The sequence below is a fragment of the Sinocyclocheilus rhinocerous genome, unplaced genomic scaffold (genome assembly GCF_001515625.1).
Source record: "Sinocyclocheilus rhinocerous isolate Xijiao unplaced genomic scaffold, SAMN03320098_v1.1 scaffold1351, whole genome shotgun sequence".
Taxonomy (NCBI): domain Eukaryota; kingdom Metazoa; phylum Chordata; class Actinopteri; order Cypriniformes; family Cyprinidae; genus Sinocyclocheilus; species Sinocyclocheilus rhinocerous.
This window is the reverse complement of record NW_015654494.1, coordinates 9966-15799: the sequence shown is the minus strand read 5'-3', so window position 1 is coordinate 15799 and position 5834 is coordinate 9966. Positions and strand designations below refer to the sequence as shown.

The 5834-nt window shown below is 38.2% G+C and overlaps 1 pseudogene; it reads right to left on the bottom strand.

Moving 5' to 3' along the window:
- Positions 1-964: 964 nt before the first annotated feature.
- Positions 965-5608, bottom strand: LOC107717150 (RT1 class I histocompatibility antigen, AA alpha chain-like; annotated as a pseudogene).
- Positions 5609-5834: the final 226 nt, after the last annotated feature.

Genomic DNA, 5834 nt, shown 5'->3' with positions numbered 1-5834 from the left:
GCCCTATCATACACCCGGGGCAATGCCGCGCAAGTGTTTTTGCTAGTTTCAGCCCGATGCAGTTCTCATTTTCACGTCCTGTGCCGCGTTGTTTAAATGGGCGGGTCCACAACGTGCGTTCAGTTTGCTTATTACACACAGGGAGGACACAAACATTTTAACACGTTGTTTAAATAGCAAATGCATTTGCGCCCATTTGTGCGCTCATGGGCGTGCTGGTCTAAAAAAGAGGTGTGTTCAGGCGCATTGTTGGCGCATTGCTGTTTTGAGGAACTGAAAATAGACTGCAACATAGACCAACTCAAACCTGGTCTAAAGTCAATGGTGCAATATTTTTTGTAGAAAATGCGCCTCTGGGCGGGTCCACAACGTGCGTTCAGTTTGCTTATTACACACAGGGAGGACACGAACATTTTAAAATATGAAACAATAAAATATTAAAATATAAAAGATTATTATTGTGTAGGCTACATGAATATAAAAATGTCTACATGTCATAATGGATAACCATTGCATGTATCAGAATTAGGCTACCTATTTGCTCGCGCACGAGCAGCTCCGTTTCCTTTCTGGAGACGCGTTCTGTCTTTGCACTTGCAAATTCCGCATTGTAAATAGCAAATCCGCCATAGCACGAGCGCAACTGCCTCTTAAAGGGAATGTGAGATGAGACTCTGATTGGTTTATTGCACGTTACGCCCAAAAAACACCCATTACTCATTAAGACAATAGGGACAACCCGTTTAGACTATGAATTAAAATAAAACATATACAGACGTCAGACGCCTACTGCAGTAAATATCTTTTTTCATTTCTGACATATGAGCACATCGCAACATGAAACAGACATTTGAGTGAGTGATGCAAGTGTGCCATTATAGTAGAATTCACTGTTGTCAACACTTTACATTAGATGTGTAAGTAATGTTAATAAACAAATCTACACAAATTAACTAAACATGAGTTATCTGTATAATTTGTCCATTATTACTGTTGATAAATTGAGTAGGGTCTGCAGTGCAGACTGGTGTGAGAAGTGCGGATGGAGGAGTCCACAGCAGCATCCTGGAAATGGTCCAGTGCCATGGATGAGACACCTCATCACTCCACCTCTTACTGTCTCATCTGGGCTGGATGCTGCTGTGGTCTCTTCATCCTCAGTGACCCCAGAGCCAGCGAGAGCATCTAGAGAAAGACCAAAAGACATTGAGGCTGGGATTTTGTTCTGCTGGTTTCTGTCAATGGAACCCGACTTTCAGAAGCTTCAAAAGCATCATCAAATAATGTCATTATTACAGGGACCCCCAAACCCCTGATAATGTAACTCTTATTACAGGGACCCCCAAACCCCTGGAGAAAAGAGCCTTGCTCAAGGGACACACGGGTAGTTGCGAACCAGCAACCTTCTACTTACCAGTTCAGTGTTTTAGCCCACTACAAAAGTAATAGTGCTACAACAAAAATTAGGAGGTGATTGTAAACATGAAATTAAATATAAGAACTGGGAAAGATGGTTGTATCTAACAATGGAAAACATAAATATCATGCATTCATCATAGTATGAGATTATATACACATAATAAAAAAGTACAATGACAAGGTTAAATATCTTTGAATAATTCATCACGATGCTTTTTTTAGCTGATGGATGAAACGAGAATTGAATTCAACGAGAAAAAAATAAAACATAAAGGAGATGTAAGCCACTTTTGCTTGTGGATGAAAAATTTTACACATAAAATAAAGAAATAACATATTCAAGAGATAATGATTTTATCTTTTAGGATAAAACTGTGGGTCACATCATTAAAAATATAAGAAATGTATTAGTTATACTACAATCACAATAAACTCTTTACAGATCTTCTTTATGCACCAAGAGCTTGTAACACTCCAAAGAGAAAGGACAAATTGAAATCGCATCATTTGACCCCTTTAAGAGTGAGAAAACTTTATTGATAAAGGGAAGCAAATACAGATGACAAATGGACAGAAAAGTGAGATATGTGTCTTTTCTGACAGACAAACAAGGCATTTGAACTGAATCTGTATAACACTGAAAGACAGGTACATTTTTAAAAGCCATTAAACCCAAAAATCAAACATGAAAGATTACATTGTATGTATATAGTTATACTGAATTGAATGTGAGCATCTTTGGTCATCTTCAGTATTTATCATGGCAAACACTTGCATTTGATACTTTCAGCATATGTGAGCAATTGGAAATGAGCTGCATCAATACCAACAGATGAATATAAAGCCTGTAAAAAAAAAGATTATTAAATGATAAATATTACATAGTTGCATGAGAAATTACTTAATTTAGGTTTCTGATGTGTGAATATGTGCTTGATCTTGTTAAGCTCTTCTGGATCTGATGTCATAAACCAGAAGAATGACAGTAGCCACGCCCACCAGAGCAGAGAGGACCAATCGGATCACAGCTTCAGTAGAACCACAACAGTGTACAGAGTCTGAGGAATAAAAACATCTGACAACTGAGATCAGCTCAGTCAATAAACGCTATTATCAAGAATATTTTAATTCTGGGCCTGTATGAAAACTAATAGCAGAAGAGCTGAATTGTGCAAGGACACTGGAGCTCTGTCAAAAGCATGTCTGCACGTGCTCAACGATTAGAATATAAAGCAAGAGCTACATAACTAGAGCTATATGTTTCCCACTTTAGGGCCTTTCGCACCGCAGGAACCTTTTCATAGTACCAGAACTAATTGTGGAACTACCCACTTTTGGGCGTTTTCGCACCGCCGGAACTGGGAGCGATTTTAGCACCGGACTGCCTTTTTCGAGAACCAAATTAGCTCCTACTCCGGAGCAGGGTCTAACCAGCACAACTGGTACTAATCGTGACGCAAGTAGACACTGATTGGCCAAACGCGTATGAAAACGCCCTCACCCGCCATGATTTAAAACGCCGTGTAAACATAAAGAACCTTTCTCGGTGCGAATGCAACCCTTTAAATGGTACTGGGAAATAGTTCGCGCAAAATCGTCCCAGTACTTTAGTACTGTACATTTAGTTCTGGAACTAAAGCGGTGCGAAAGGCCCTTTTGACAGCCCAAAATGAAGAGCTCCAACACATTTTCAGTGTCCAACAGAGTAAAAAGTTGTTGCACTAACTTGTACCTGGACTTTAATGTGGACTCAAACCTCTTTCCACAAAAGTGTTGGAAATTATGCGCATATGACAATAATGCTTAACTGGGACCTGTTGCATTCCCAAATGCACATTAAATTCACAGCACGAGCAGAGATGAAGTTTGCTGCATACATTGTGAACTGATACAAAGATGAAGACATTAACTTGTTTGCTGAACTGTTGCATAAAATCAATATCACATTTTCAATCATGCTGAAATTAAAGAAAATCAGCACTCTTGCTCATGTGATATTAATTAACTACGTCATAGTGTTTATCCACCCAACAGAACAAACCACATTTCTGTACAGATAAAGAAAAGATGAAAACCATTGCAAAGTCCATTTGACTCAAAAACCAGTGAATCACATTTATAATGTTTGCTTGTATTGTTACAACACAATTGAAAGTGAACGTGAAAGAAAACAGACAGTAACCTGTTTTTAATGGTTAATTTGGAAAAATTTCATTTGATTATCTGAGAGATTTCGTCTTGGGAAAATATGGTGAAAAATGCTTGAGTTCACAATGAGATCTCTGGCATTTGATTGTAGACTTTGGTATCTTGGTGAACACATATGAGTGCCCTTTTAAAACGGCCTGTTTCTGCATGAATTCATGCTTTGGGACAGCACTACAAATGGTTGAGCCCTATATAGGCTATATGGGGCAATTTCAGACACAGCCACAGTCTTAACATAGTGACTACGTTTATGGAACTGGTTAATTGAGTACAATTTTTAATCTGGCTACATTATAGGGGTCATATGATGCGATTTCAATTTTTCCTTTCTCTTTGAAGTGTTACAAGCTCTTGGTGCATAAAGAAGATCTGTAAAGTTGCAAAGACTAAAGTCTCAAATCCAAAGAGATATTCTTTATATAAGTTAAGAGTCAACCACGCCTACCTAAAATGGCTCGTTCTAACACGCCCCCACATACCTACGTCACGATGTGGGAAGATTTGCATAACACAGCCCAAATGTTCACGCAAAGAAAGAAGGCGAAGGTCGAATCCGTCGAGGTATTCGGCCAATCACAACGCATTGGATAGCTGGCCAATCAGAGCACACCTCCGCTTTTCAGACCGATGAGCTTTGTAAAAATCGACGCGTTTCAGAAAGGCAGGGCATAGAGGAGAAACGATAATGTACAATATGTGGAAAATAATGTTTTTTCTTAACCTTAAACCGCATAAACACATTGCATTACACCAAATACACAAAATAATGTTCTTTTTAGCAACATCACATGACCCCTTTAAGTTAATTCCCAACACTTCAAGTTACTCCCATCTCATTGGTTGTTTCTGTTTGTTGCACATGCAGCAGCATTTATATCTCCCTTAAATGTAACGTAATCATCCTTCTATAACATCAAGCATTTTAGTCACTTCAGTTTTAGTTGAAATAATTAACCTCTAATATCTTACGTCAGCTACTTAGATAAAATATGAATAAAAAAGCATTAAAAAAAAGGTGTAAAAACACTGTTACACTATTAACAGCTAACTTCTTTTACGCTTGATCTCATCCTCAGTCAGAATCTTCCGGAAGGTGTTTCCCTCGTGCTTCACCACACAAACATACTAGTTCTTCTTCCAGTCGTCTGGAGGAACACTGAGGATAGCAGTCTTCTGGAAGGTCCCATCCTCATTTGGCAGTGTTTCTTCAAGATCTAAATCCTCATCGTGGTGAACCTGTCCATTTCTTAACCAGGTAAGAGTCATTGCTGATGGATAGAAACCTGTGGCATGACACACTACTGGAGATGAAGAACCCTTCTGTAACAGAGACACTTCAGGAACTACAAAAAGATAAATGTGAGGAACATATTACTACTTCAGATCAGTTAAATGAATCTACATTTTGTTTTAATGAAGCAGAAACACAAGAGAGAGACACAAACAACTCATTGATTCCAATAAAACATTTGCCAACTTGTTGAACAAAGCAAATTTCTCAAAGACAAGCTACCTCTTCTCTCTAAATCCACTTTCCTCAACGTCAAGAAATGTTTTAACCAGTAAGTTTTAACCAAACCCTTCTGAAGCTCCAGTCTGATCATCCCAATCACATCCATACGTCCTCTGATACGTATGAACACCTGAAGAAGAAAAGGAGATACCATAAGATCTGCTCCTTTTTAATGTATAAGATGTTCTTTGACATTTGAAACTGTAGCATAAAGTATTGTAACTCACCATGTGACTGATTGAATCACTCTATTAGAACATGAATATTGTTTTTGTAGATCTGCTGTACTTGTTCTCTGATCTCAGTGTCTTCTTTCCACGTGTCTGTAGATGCAAACTCCTTCATCCAGTCCTGTCTGGGAATCAGCTTCTTTATCTCACTGTCATAATAATCAATCTGTCGTCCATCCAGAGTAGTTACAGCAGAAAACTCCCAGAATCCCAGAAATTGGGATTCCTCTAATTGCATGACTATTTATTCCAGTGTATGTAGATATGTAGGTGTGAAACTCTGAACAAACAAAGACATAAAGCTCTCAAACACATTAAAACAACTGCCTGAGTCATTCAGTTTTTTTTCTTTTAATTTCAAATCAATACTTCTGCAGTTTCATCAGCTTTACAATTCAAAATTCTCACTATGAAAACGGTTTTGATATTGCATTACAATGGAAATGATACTTTAAAACCTTTTT